Here is a 14,855-nt window from a genome sequence, read left to right as displayed (position 1 = left end):
TGAAGTTATTGACTTTTATAATTTACTAGACAACTTGTGCACTGTTGGGTCATTGTTTCAGAGACATAGGCTTAGTTAAACAGAGAAACAGACAAAAAAAATCAGAACAGGGGCACCTTCTGAATTCCTGCCAGTTCGACTGTAGCTCACTGGTACTATAGCTGATAGTGCAACTGGTTTACCTGGCCTCTAGAAGGCTAGTCTATGAATGTGTGGCTGATGGGATGGCAGAACTGAAACAACCACAAATTTGTCAACTTTCGATCCCACAGGAGTCGTGGGTCCTGGATTTTGGAAGCATTCTGTACGTTATCCATTTGAGTTACCTTGATTCAAAAATTGATGCTCTATGATGCAGCATTTCACCCAGTTAAAGGTTACAGACGTGAAAGTTTTAGCTGATATAAATGAAATAAAAAGTTGGAATGGCTGATAGTAGAATATCAGTGGATACAGCTGTTTAAAAATTTAAATTTATCCCAAATTTATTGGATACCTGAAAGAATGCAATAGAAAGGATGGGCTGTAGTTTTTCTTTATTGGTGATGTAATAAATTTGAAGGTATGTTAACCCACATAATTTGGTCTTGTCCTTTATTGATTCTTTTTCAATTAATTTTATAACATAACTACAGTTATAAGTAAATGTTTTATCTTAAATATATGTATATATTTATAATATATATAATATATAATTTATAATAATTCAGATTATGAATTTGAAGATTTTGGATGTATCAGGCATTGACATAGACCAGAAAATTTGGAAATGTAATATTACTCTGGAAATCTAGGATTGAATTCAAGCAATGTGTAAAATTTATTAGTGTTAGAAAAGGCAATTTCCCCCTACTAATAAAAAAAAGACACCGTGTTTGCCTTTCGCATAGATTTCATAATATTTTACAAGAATAGAAAAAAATGTGTAATTTAGTGTATATATTATGTTGAGTTATATTATGTTACATTATGTTATGTTATATTCATCATCATTCTAGTCACTGTAAAGATGAAGGCTTCTTCTGCATGTTTCCAATCAATACGGTCCTGAGCTGTCTTTTGCCAGGTGGGCTGCAATACTTGCTGATGTTGTCAATTCATCTTGTTTTAGGTCTATTTTGTGGACACTTTTTATCAAGCGGAATCCATTCTATGACTGCCTTGGTCCACCTGTCATCATTTCTTATTGCTATGTGACCAGTCCATTTCCATTTCAACCAGTGGTGGGATTCAAATATGTGAACAACCGGTTCTCTGTGTGGATGCTGCTTCTAGAAGTCCATTCTGGGCCTGGGCAACAAAAAATTAGCTGCTGGTTTTGCCGAACTGGCGCGAACCCGCTGAATCCCACCGCTGATTTCAACTCTTTTACTCTCTTGATGGTATCATATACTTTCATTTGTTTTCTAATCCATGTACGGGTCTTTCTATCTTGTCTTGTAATGCCGAGCATGTATCTTTCCATGGCTCTTTGTGCCACTCATAGCTTTTTTATTGATTGTGAGGTTAGTGTCCATGTTTCACCAGCATACGTTAGAGCAGGTAGCATACACTGATCTAAAACTTTTCAGGCATAGGAGGAGGTTGTTCTTGAAAATTACGCTTAGCTTGCCGAATGCCTGCCAACCACATTTAAATCTCCGTTCAATTTCCTTTATTGTATCACCTTCCATTGAGAGCTGTTGGCCAAGGTCTATGTAGTGGTCTACTATGCCTAGTTCTCCAGATATAATTTTTCTTTGGTGAATTTATTAAACATAACCTGGCTCTTTTTCAGGTTTATTTTTAAGTATTGTGTTGTGTTGTGTTGTGCTGTGTTGTATTGTATTGTATTGTAGTGCAAAGAAAATTTTGGGCTTGATTGCTGTTATAAGTCAAGGACTACTTGTATAGGCTAGAGACTGATTCCAGAAGAAGGCAGCAATAAATTACTATGTTGAGCAACCCCCTGCATTATTGTGTACATTTGCAATTTACCAATAGTGAAGCTCAGCTAAAATACATTCTTACTTTTTAAAGGAAATCTTGATTCCTGGTGGTTACATCTTTATAGTGTTTACAGTCTATCCAAGAATCCTAGAATTGTCAGTAGTCCCTAAACCAAATGGAGGGTTAACTTTGTTTCTCTTCATAGTTTAGGGGCTACCAACTTTTATTTTTATTGGAGATTAATTCAATAATTTATCAAGATGGATTATAATACATTCCAAACCTGTTGTAAGATTAAAGTGTTTGTTTGTTTGTTGTTTGTGTTTGTCTAAAGTTTGAACCTATAAAGCTATAATATAGAGAACATCTTTTGAAGACCTGTCCACTTTAAGGGAAAATATTATGGTTTATGTGCCCTAAATAATATCAACACAATTGCACATTCAGTGGTTTAATTTACAGATAAATGATTGCAGGAGTAGATTTGTTATTAGCATTTGCTGAAATGAGTTACAACTTTATTGTATTAGATTTTTTTTTGAAGAAACTGTTGCTTATAATACCAAAATAAATTGCATTTTGTCCCTTTGAAGGTTATCAGATAAATGCAGACGTTTCTGCAGAACAAACACTTTATGTTTCATTCTAGGTATGAAAGCAAAACAATGTTTTGTACTTCAAACATAAAAATGGTACCTCTTAGAAAAGGTTGGCACATGTTTTTTTTCTGCCGAATTCTTTGTCTTTACAAGTACCAGATCACTTGTCACTTTCTCTGTTCATCATGTTCCATTACAGTGGATTAATTGATCTGTCAATTGATCCATTCGCCCACTGACATAACTATTGATAGTTCTTGACTTGCGACCACAATTGAACCTCAAATTTCTAAATAAGGTGGTTGTTAAGTGAATTTTGCTTCGTTTTATGATCTTTCTTGCCACAGTTATTAAACGAATCAGTGCAGTTATTATGTAAGTAGCATGATTGTTAAGTAAATGTGGCTTCCTTATTGACTTTGCTTGTCAGGTCGCAAAAGGTGATAACATGACCCCCCAGGACACTGCAACTGCCATAAATATGACCCAATTGCCAAGCATCTGAATTTTGACCATGAGGATGCTGCAACAGTCATTAAGTGTGAAAAACAATCTCTGGAGATTCTCAGTCATCCAGTTCATGGTTGTCTCAAAGGTGTGTGGGAAGAATCCAGAGAAAGAAATATTTTGAGAAATATTAAAAAGGCAGAATATATTTCCCCAAAGGATTTTAAAGGCAGAAACCAACCCACCCACCCCCATTTTCTCTGAAACCAGGTCTGCAGAAATGCAGATATGATAATCTTGTCAGAAAGATTGGAGTCAGGAAACTGGAATTAGGAGGAAAGATCCCTAGCATCAACAATACCTCACACCAAAAATCCAACATTCATCAGCCACAGCCCCAGGGAAGCAGGATATGACCTTTGGGACATAATAGGATTAACCACCACCATCAGAATACCAGAAAGGCACACTCAGACTCAGGTCAAAGTTCATGCCACAGGAACAACTCCAAACAAAAGGCTCAAGAAGGTATAAAAATCCATTCCCTACATGTGCTCGCTCTCTTTTCTTCCAGAGCCATCTTTCTGTCTGGCTCTCCTCTTCAATAAATTGCAACTTTCTTTCTAATGCAGTTGCCATGTTGTTTATTCCCGGCTTGGACTGGACTGAAGACTTTTCCTTCAATAGGTGCTTTTTCAAAAAGCAACTGGACTTTCTTTGTTTTTTCCTTGAAGACATTTCACTTCTCATCCAAGAAACTTATTCAGTTCTGACTCAGAACCCGAAGAAGCTTCTTGGATGAGAAGCAAAATGTATTCAAGGAAAACCGAAGCCCAGTTGTCTTTTAAAAAAGCACCTTTGTGAAATAGTCACTTTTTTCAGATCTGAAGTAGCTTCAAAGAGTCACTAAATCAACTGTTGTAAGTTGAGGACTGCTTATAGGTAGTCCTAGATTTACAACGGTTCATTTAGTGACCCTTCAAAACTACAGTGGCACTGAAAAAAATGAGATAAGACCATTTTTCTCACTTATGACCATTGCAGCATCCAAGTGGTCACTTGATAAAAATTTGGATGCTTGGCAGTGGGTTCATATTTATGACGGTTGCAGTGTCCTGGGGTCATGTGATCCCCTTTTGCGACCTTCTAGCAAGCAAAGTCAATGGGGGAAGCCAAAGTCACTTAGCAACCATGTTAATAACATAATAAGTGCAGTGGTTCACTTAACAACTGTGGCAAGAAGGTTTGTAAAATGGGGCAAAACTCTTTTAGCAACTGTCTTGCTTAGCAACAGAAATTTTGGGCTCAGTTGTGGTTATATGTCGAGGACTACCTGTGTGTCTTTAAGTCTGAGAAGCAGCAAAATGAAAACCTTGCAGCTCTGTGCCTGAAATTTGTCCTGAATCATTGCTAAATGACATATTAACAATTCATTTTTCAGCACCTATGACACCTCAATTAAATTGGGGGAGGGAGGGGAGAAGAAAAAAAGAGAGACTGTCTTCTTTTAAAACGAGGCTGATGATATGCACCTGCCATTAATACATTGTACACAGTATCTCCATCTCATTACACCAGTGATTTGGGAGAGAACAAGAGTCACATAGTGAGAATCACTTCAACACGCGCTTGTTCATATGCATAAACTCCTGTGTACCAGATGGCAAATATAATGACATCTTAAACAGCTAATTGCATAAATGTTGTAATGCAGATAATTGGTGATCCAAAGTACAAGTTAATAATTTCGCACTGTAATGTCTGGCTTGAAATTAATCCTCAAGGAAAGTTGTGACAATCCTCATACGCTAAAGTTCACGAAGCGGTAATTAAAACTAGCACTCAAATCATTTGCTTTTCAAACCTTCAATTATGACTCGGCAGACTCACGTTTCAGAAATGGAGACATGGTAGCCAATGTTTTGTCATGTGCTTTATCGACAAATAATACAAAATTGTTTATGCCAGATCACCCTAAAATACACAGAGTAAGATGAAGGGACGGGCAATTTCTTAACTAAGTAGTAGTCTTTACCTGCAAAGTCCTGAATTTAACTCGGTGGTCTCAGAGAACTTTTATGGGCCATCCTTTGGTTTTGAAGCACACAGACTGAAAAATAAAAATAAGGGGTGCTTAAAATTCTCAGTTGCAAAAGTTTCTCCTATTGGCTTCTGGGGTGCTTGTTGGCTTCTTCTTCTGTCTTCCTTCTCTAACATTAGGGGGGGAAAACCCGTAGGAAAATAACATTTGAATGGCCTCGGATTTGGGTTTTGCGGAATCTCCAGACAAATGGGTAAAATATTCTGATCTGAAAATTGGTCTCTAATCCTTTGTGCCTGTGGGCCACACTTTTTGAAGAAGTGTCATGGAGCCCACCCCGATGCATGGACTTTATTGAATGACAGTGTGCAAATTAAAGGTTTTAAAAATGGCAGATGCAGGATTGCCATAAAATCTTCCATATGTTTAAAAAAATACATGGGATATGGAAGACTTTAGGAAGCGTTGAATCCATCATTCTGATCAATGCATTATTGACCTATATCTAGTCTCAGGGGTAGGCAACCTTGGCTCTTTTATGACTCGTAGACTTCAACTCCCAGAATTCCTGAGTCAGCATGGCTGACTCAGGAATTCTGGGAGTTGAAGTCCACGAGTCATAAAAGAGCCAAGGTTGCCTATCCCTGATCTAGTCCATCTTCCCTCAGGGAATTGGGAAAAGTAAATGTTTAGAAGCATGGAGGACACATCCAGGTAGTCCTTGACTTATAACCGTAACCAAGAACAAAATTTCTTAACATTTACTAAATGAGTGTTATGAACTTTCTTGCCACAATTGTTCAGTGAATCACTGTAGTTATTAAGTTAGTCACACTGTTGTTAAGCGAATCTGGCTTCCCCATTCACTTTGCTGGTCATGATCCCAAGACACTGCAATGGCCATAAATATGAGTCATTTGTCAAGCATTTTAATTTTGATCATGTGACCATGGGGATGCTGCAATAATCGTAAGTATGAAAAACGGTCGTAAGACACTTTTTTCAATGCCCTTGTAACTTTGAACAGACACTAAATGAACTGTTTAAGTGGAGAACTACCTGTATTCTTGTCACTATAAGGCACATGCAAATAAGAATTCTAAAGGACAGGTATGGCACACGATCAGAGATCATCCTAAAATATTTCTTTTCACAAGGAAAATAGAGGCAGTTATGTGCCTTGCTGCATTTGAACAAGGTAGAGGAACCAGGCTATGGTAATAAATTTGTATTAAGCTTTTAATGGCTTTGAAACTACAGAAGGGATTGTACAGGCTGCTTATCTGAACTACAAAAACCCAAGTGACCACTAGGTGGCAGCAAGGTGATAGAGAAAACAACTCTTTGCTATCATCTAGTGGCCACTTCCAATGTCATCTCATGGTCTAGAACAGGGGTTCCCAACCGTGGGTCCTCGCAACCTCTGGGTGTGCGAGACGACATTCCAGGGGGGTGCGAAAACTTGGGTTTTCAAAATTATAGTGTCTAAGCATAATTTTTTGCCGTTATTTTGAACTTTTGTAAGGGGTGTGAGAATATATCAGAAGTGTTCTAGAGGTGCGGGGCATAGAAAAGGTTGGGAACCGCTGGCCTAGAGGATTGTTGTAGCCCACGAGTGACAATTCTAATGAATAGGATCCACTGTACATAATTCAGACAAATACAACAAAATATAGTTTTGAATAATTTATTAAACAAAAAAACAACCAACTGGAAGATCTTAATGCAAACACCAGTGTAATTTTGAATAGTATAGAACAGACCACCATATAGCAGACTGATTATATTTGCACAATATTCTGTAATATCTAAGGTGGTGTAGGAAAAGGAATGGCAGGGGATGGAGTGAAAAGGGGATCAGCCTATGATCCCTATGTAGCCACAAGTGAACTAAGTTCAACCTCCCCCCTCAGTACCGTTGATCCTTGTCTAACACTAATCAGATGTCATTGTTAGTTGAGAAGATTTCTGTGCACACGTTTTTAGCAATAAATTAGCTTCATTGATCTTCCCTTTCATGCTTGAAGGAGGCGCTGTGGTGGTCTAGTGGTTAGAATGCAGTATTGCAGGCTAATTTTGCTGACTGCCAACTGCTAGCAGTTCGGCAGTTTGATTCCCACCAGCTCAGGGTGATTATAAATAGTTCCATGGTTATTTTCCATGGCAAATAGATGAAGAAATTTGGATGAGCAGGTCATTCCGTTGATTAACAATCTGGCTTCCTGCTTTCTAAAGTGTGTCCAAAGGCAATGCCAGCATCATTTTGTTAGTTGTTATATTTTGTGGACCCTGTTTTATGTAATATTTCTTGATTGCTTGAATTTAATGAGTTTGTGTTGCTGAAGCCTGCTGGATTGGCATGACAACATGCAAAGCTCCTGTATTTTCCCATAAGATATTTTGCATTGGTGGACAGTAAAAGTTGTATCTGTGCCAAGTATAATCTTTGGTTCAGATGGGGAAGGGAAAAGATACTAAATGTGTTGAGATAAAAGTATTCTGACAATGGCAACAATGAACCCAAGAGATTTTCTTTTGTTAACTGATGAAATAGCAGGTGAAATAGTGCTTTCAGAGTAAAAGCTAGAAATAAGTTCAATATATACACAAATAATTATGGAATAGGTGTATTGGAAAGGTGTAGAGCAAACGTAAAGCCACAGGTATTAGGAAAATGAATGAAATCCTGTAAGCCAAGTGCCTTGCTGGTTTAACTCAATAACACCAAGTGTACTAATGAAATCTTTATATGTCTTTGTGGAATCTGGTTTTTAATTAATTCCTGAATGAACCTGACGTATCAGCTGTTACTGATCCCTAAAGATAGACAAGATTCTGTGCTAAAATATAATAATGTAAAAGCCCAAATTTCTGCACTCAAGAACCTAAATTTGGAGGTTAAAAAACTATGATCTACCTAACTAGTGCAAATCAATCGTACAACAGACATCTTTGCTTTGCTTTGCCCAATTTAGCATGCTTTTGATAATCATAAAAATGCCCATCAGGTATTCAGAGTCTTGGAATTTGGGTGTTTATTTAATTCTTGACATTTCTTCAAGCATTATCTACAAGTTTTCAAATTCAGCTTTAGGACTGGTAATTTATTTTTCTTTCAAGAATAAGAGTTAAATTTCCCATATGGTCATCTATCACTAAATTACAAGCTTGGACAATGTGATGACAGAATTGCAAATTAAATAGTGATACAAGTCAATTTGTCCTTCTTTAGTCACAATAACTGAGTCCATCGAATCAATTGATAATTGATAATTCAGTAATGTACTCATTTATGATATAGCCATTTCAGTGGGGGGGGGGTGTAAGTCCTGATTATAAAACATTTGATAGATGTCACAATCACTGTCACAAACTCACTTTCTCTGCTTGCTTATTTGAAAATATGCTGAAATTATTTAGACTGAGTGTCATCAAGCATGGGCCACTAAGACAGAACTGATAGTTAGAGCCAAGCATCTATTCATATATATGGCGAAGAAGAAGAATAGAATAGAATAGAATAGAATAGAATAGAATAGAATAGAATAGAATAGAATAGAATAGAATAGAATAGAATAGAATAGAATAGAATAGAATAGGAAGGGACCTTGGAGGTCTTCTAGTCCAGCCCCCTGCTTGAGCAGGAGAACCTATACCATTTCACACAAGTGACTGTCTAGTCCACAGGTCTGCAACCCACGGCTCCGGAGCTGCATGCGGCTCTTTCAGCCGTCTCCTGCGGCTCCCAGTCCTCTGCCATGTGCAGTCAAAAAAAAAAAGTGGGACTTAAAAACTTCAACCAATCAATTCAAATATGCACAGTAGGTGCATATCTCACCTTGGCTCCAGTCTTCAGTCAAACCCTGTTCTGCACATGCGTACATGTACGCACATGTGAACACATTTTTTGCAGCTCCCAGTTTTTCCTTTTGTGAGGGAACTGGTTCCGAGTGGCTCTTTCACTGTTTCAGGTTGCTGACCCCTGGTCTAGTCTGTTGTTAAAAACCTCCAGGGATGGAGCGCCCATGATTTCTGGAGGCAAACTGTTCCACTGGTTAATTGTCATCACTGTTAAGAGGTTTCTCCTTAATTCCAGGTTGCTTCTCTCTTTGGTCAGTTTCCAACCATAGTTTCTTTTCTTGGCCTCTGGTGCTTTGGAGAATAGTTTGATGCCCTCTTCTTTGTTGCAACCCATCAAATACTGGAATACTGCTATCCTGTTGCCCCTGTTTCTTCTTTTCTTTAGACTAGCCAAACCCAAGTCCTGCAGCCATTCTTCACGTCTCCAGGCCTTTGTTCATTTTAGTTGCACTTCTCTGAACTTTTTCCAAGGTCTCCACATCTTTTTTGTAGTATGGTGACCAAAACTGGTTGCAGTATTCCAGTTTGTTCTTACTAGGGTTTTATAAAGTGGTACTAATATTTCACATGATCTTGATTCTATGCCTCTATTTATACAACCCAGGATTGTATTAGTTGTTTTGGCGGCTGCTGCAAACTGCTGGCTCATAGTCAAGTGATCCTCCACTAGGACTCCAGGGTCCCTCTCACAGTTACTGTTTTAGAGCCAGGTCTCACCTAATCTGCACTTCTACCTTTGATTTTTCCTGATTAAATGTAAAACTTTGCTTTTCTCCACATTAAAATTCGTTTTGTTGGATAGGGCCTATTCTTCAAGTTTGTCAAGATCTTTTTGGATCCTGAGCTTGTCTTCCGGGGTGTTGGCTATTCCTGCCAGTTTAGTGTCATCTCCATATTTGATGAGTTCCCATTCAATTCCCTCATCTAAGATATTGAAGAGTACTGGGCCTAAGACAGAGCCTTGTGGTACCCCACTGCTTACTTCTCTCCATGTGGATTTAGTGCCACTGAGGACTATCTGCTGAGCATGAAGGAAGAGGAAGGGAGGAGGAGGGGAGAGAGGGAGGGAGAGAGAGAGGGGGGGAAAAAACCAATTTGTTCTAGTGGCTAAGGTACCAGGCTAGAAACCAGGAGATTTGTGAGTTCTAGCTCCATCTTAGCCATGAAAGTCAGCTGGGTGAATTTGGGCCAGACACTCTCTCTCTCAGCCTAACTTACCACAAGGATTGTTGACGTAGGGAACAAGCAAGCAAGCAAGCAAGCTTGGATTATGTGGTCATATTTCCAAATGCATGCACAGGAAACCATAGTAAATTTTCTATTCTGTGATTCCCAGCTAAGCATTAGCACCTAGCCAAGCCTGTTGATCTGGAAACTTAAACAGGATCGGTCCTGGTGAGGACTTGGATAGGGAATACTGAGCTGCAGACTAGAATGTCAAATTGAAACAAAACATTTCTGAAAAAACAATGGCAAATCACTTCTACACCAATTCCCCTCCTGCCCCAATGAATAGCTGTACCCATGAAAAGTATCAGAAATCCAGCTTGAATCAAAGCTGCCCAATCTTTGCAACTTTAAGATTTGTGAACTTCAACTCCCAGAATTCCTCAGGGCCAAATGTCTGTGGTGCAAATTTGTCCTTTTTAAACCTAACCAAATTTAAGATCTATGGCAGATAGAAGACATGCTCTTGTATGTGGGCTTTTATATCCTGCAACATGGCACCCCAGATGTAACGGGACACCATTTTTCTTAATGTAACATGGGAAGATTCACAAGTAACGCTTGATAGGAAGTTTATGTTTTCAGAAGTTGCTGCATTATGCAGTCTCAGAAATTGTCAACATTACCTCATCTTTCTTTACAGCCCATAGCTCATTCTAATCTGGGAACATATAGATGTTAACTACAGTTTGAAGCAGGATGACATAAATTTTTGGATGTGCAAAAGACTTTGCTTGACTAAGGCAATCTAGCTAATGTTCAGTTTTGCCTATAAAAATCTCTCAGGATTTAGAGACAAGCAAAGTCACAAATTGTTCCTTTGGAAGTCACCAGGGATATATATTATGATGCATGGGGTGAGAGTATGGATAATTTTATTTAATTCTTCATTAAATGCGGTTTCACTAAAACATTAACTTTCCAGATCATGAAGTACCAAAATAATAACTTCTTGGTTGATAAAACCTGTACCTAACATTTATTTCTGAGATGAAATAATCTGCAATGAAATCAAAAGAATACTCTTAACAGAGAATTCAATTAAAAGCAGTTTAGGATACCTGTAAGTAATTACACTATCACATTCTCCACAGGGTTTAATTCAGGCCAAACCGCAACTACTGTGTGTCCAAAAGATAATGAATTAAAGCAGTGCTCTGGCATATTCCCTTACTGAAACGTTAGCAGCCTTCTCAAGTGACATGAAAAATAGGCTTCAATAAAGAGCTGGGAAATATATGCAGTTAGATTCAATCAATAAGCTGTCCTTGACCAATGTCCAAATTTAAAAAAAAACAGTCCCAAATGAGTTATGAGAATTCTTTCTCTGATTTTAAGTGTATTAATTTTGCAGGGTATACACAACAAAGTCCTATGCTGTCTGAAGATGGTATTTCGACAGCAGAGGAACACTTTATGAAGAGCCCACACGTCTCTTTCCGGAAGGTAGGAAGACCAAGTACAGCTGGTGTGTGGATGGCAGGCTGCTATGGAAAAACGTTACGTGCTAATTTGGGAAGAGTAAAGAAAGTAAATTGTACAATGAAATAGACATCTCACTCCCAGGTTCCTTTGCTTGAGTCGTGGGAACGTTGGTGGGTTAAAGGAAGGTTGTTGCTGCCTTACAAGCTACAACAAAAGAGGAGAATCTGCAATGAGATAGAATGGAATCTATCACTTTGCCACCAAAAGGCTTCAAAACCAAAATATGTCTTCCATATACAGTAGAGCTACCCTACCGTAATACATCTTTTGACGTTCTCCTTTGAGACTCTCTCAGAAGCAATCCTTTCAAATTGTTCTTGAAAGGATGATACCAACGGAGCTGGTTTGGCTCAGAGGAACTCATTCATAACCCCATTCAGACTCCTTAGATATAACCTGTTCAATGACTATGAAAAGCCCAATTAGTACAAGATCCTTTAGATCAGGGATGCACAATTGGCAGCTCCAGGGCTACATTAGCCCTTCAAGACTTGAATGCACTCAAAAAGTGCCTCCTAAAGTAACATCTAATGAGACGAAACATGATTAAATATATAAGAAATCATATTGGCTGCAATTAATTAATTAAATTAAAAATAAAGGACCATTGAATTAATTTTAATCTTTGTCTTGCCTGGCCGCTTCTTAGCTCCTCTTTTTTGAAATTCCTTTTCTCAGAGTTTGTGTAATCTTTGGCCCAACACAGATTGCACACTTCTGGTTTATATAAATGGGTAGTTGTCTGTGTGTCAGCCTATTAGCTATGGGTCAACTGTTGAAATATGTTTGGGTGTTTCTCCCTCCCAAGTGGTCTATTTCATTAATGCATCATCATGTGAAGACTCCCACCTTAGCCCACCTTAGGATGACAGGTATTGGTAAGCCAGTTGTGGATTATACTGATGAATGTCTCTGACAGTATTATCTATCTGGTCTGTTGGAAGCAGGTCTCCAGCAAGCAGAATCCATGGTGAATCAACAGTAATCTGAGAAACAACAAGGGATATTATGGCTGTAAATGCCTGCTATTGCATCAGTATAGTCAAATTGCTGTCTTCATCAGAGTAGCCTGTGAGACGTGAAACTGGAAATAGATCAAGGTGAAAGTAATTTTCAGAGGAACATAGGCATACATACGTTGTTATAGCAGTATTTTTTAAAAAGAGAAGTTTTTCCTTTTCTCTACTGAAGCTGTTCATCCTTTCTTCCTGTTAGCCCTTTAAGGATAGATGGCTATTTTTACGAGACTTCAAATCTGTTCTTAGCAAATGCAAACTTTTGACCAGTTCTGTACAAGTCACACTTTTGTTACTCTGTTTTCCAGGTTGACTGTTGTGATCTAAGGAAAACAACATAAGCCAATAGCTGACTACAACATGGAAGCATCTGTAAACACTAATTTACAGATTGTCAGATTTCCTTAAAAAAAATCATGTACAAACCTGATGTGTTACCAAAATAAATATCATACATCAAAGTGCGATAAATAAATTATGGGTTGGTCTCTTGCTAAAAAGAGGCCAAACTGGCCCAGTAGTGTTGCTTGTAATAAAAAAGATCTTTAAAAGGGTAGATGGTGGATGGTTTCTGAATTCAGTAAAGTTGTCAGGGTTCTGACTAAAGAAGCCACATATAGAACTCCGAGGCTTGCAGTTTCCTCAAAGCACATGTTTATTGGATTCATAATATTGGCACAGTCAAAAGTGAAATCAACTCTGAAATTTCCCTAAAGATTCAAAGTAACTAAAAGTAACACTCCCCTCCCCTCTACTATGCTATAAATCACGCTACCCAATGAAAGCAATTGGCTTCTCAAATATCTTTGCTCCTCCTTCCTGCACCTGTGGGAATGACCTTGGTTCCCACGAGACTGATTGGTGTTTTGTCTGCGGTAAAAGTAGCACTGCTATTTTTCCCCTTCTCCTCCCCCTCCCACATCTATGGGGCAACTCAGAATGAAAAAGATGGCTTCAGCCAGGCTCATTTCAGAAGTTGACAGTTGTATTGTAACAAAAATACATACATCATCCAATGTGTATATATGTATAAGGGAGTCCTCAACTTATGGCCACAATTGAGTCCAAAAGTTATGTTGCTAAGTGAGAAATTTGTTAAGTGAGTTTTCCCCCATTTTACGACTTTTCTTGCCACATTTGTTAAGTGAATCACTGCAGTTGTTAAATTAAAAACACGGTTGTTAAGTGAACCTGGTTTCCCCATTGACTTTGCTTGTCAGAAGATCACAAAAGATCATATGACCCTGGGACACTGCAACCATCGTAAATGTAAGTCAGTAGTCAAGCATCCGAATGTAAATCACATGACCCTGGGAATGCTGCAACAGTCATAAGTGTGGAAAATGGTCATAAGTCCCTTTTTCAGTGTCATTATAACTTTGAACGGTCATTAAGTGAATATTGTAAGTTATTTTTATTTTTTATTTTTATTTTAATTCCATTTATATCCCGCCCTTCTCCGAAGACTCAGGGCGGCTTACAAGCTTAGCAGTAGCCTTCATTCTATGTATATGCCTGCTTATTAGGGCTTTCACACACACACCCCCAAGCGGCATTATGACAAAGTCAGCTTAATTGCCCCCAACAATCTGGGTCCTCATTTTACCTACCTCGGAAGGATGGAAGGCTGAGTCAACCTTGAGCCTGGTGGAATGCGAACCTGCACTAATTATATTTAACTAAGTTGAGGATTACCTGTAGTAATTTTTAAAAAGGTAAAGGTAAAAGGTAAAGGTTCCCCCGCACATGAGTGCTAGTCGTTTCCGACTCTAGGGGCCGGTGCTCATCTCCATTTCAAAGCCGAAGAGCCAGCGCTTGTCCGAGGATGTCTCCGTGGTCATGTGGCCGGCATGACTAGACACCAAAGGCGCACGGAACACTGTTACCTTCCCACCGTAGTGGTCCCTATTTTTCTACTTGCATTTTTACGTGCTTTCGAACTGCTAGGTTGGCAGAAGCTGAGACGAGTAACAGGCGCTGACTCTGATATGCGTCACTCGGGATTCGACCCGCCAAACTGCCTATCTTCTGATCGACAAGCACAGTGTCCTAACCCACTGAGCCACCACATCCCTTTTGTAGTAATTTTTAGGAATAAGCAAAAACTATTGAGTCCATGGAACTACAGTAGTACAAGCATTTCACCAAAGCACCAGAGGGAAGGATGAGAAACAATGGTTGGAAAGTGACCAAAGAGAGAAGCAACCTGGAATTAAGGAGAAACTTCCTGACAGTGAGGATGATTAACCA

This window comes from Vipera ursinii (assembly GCF_947247035.1).
Source record: "Vipera ursinii genome assembly, chromosome: 3".
NCBI classification, from domain to species: domain Eukaryota; kingdom Metazoa; phylum Chordata; class Lepidosauria; order Squamata; family Viperidae; genus Vipera; species Vipera ursinii.
This window is presented reverse-complemented; position numbering follows the sequence as displayed.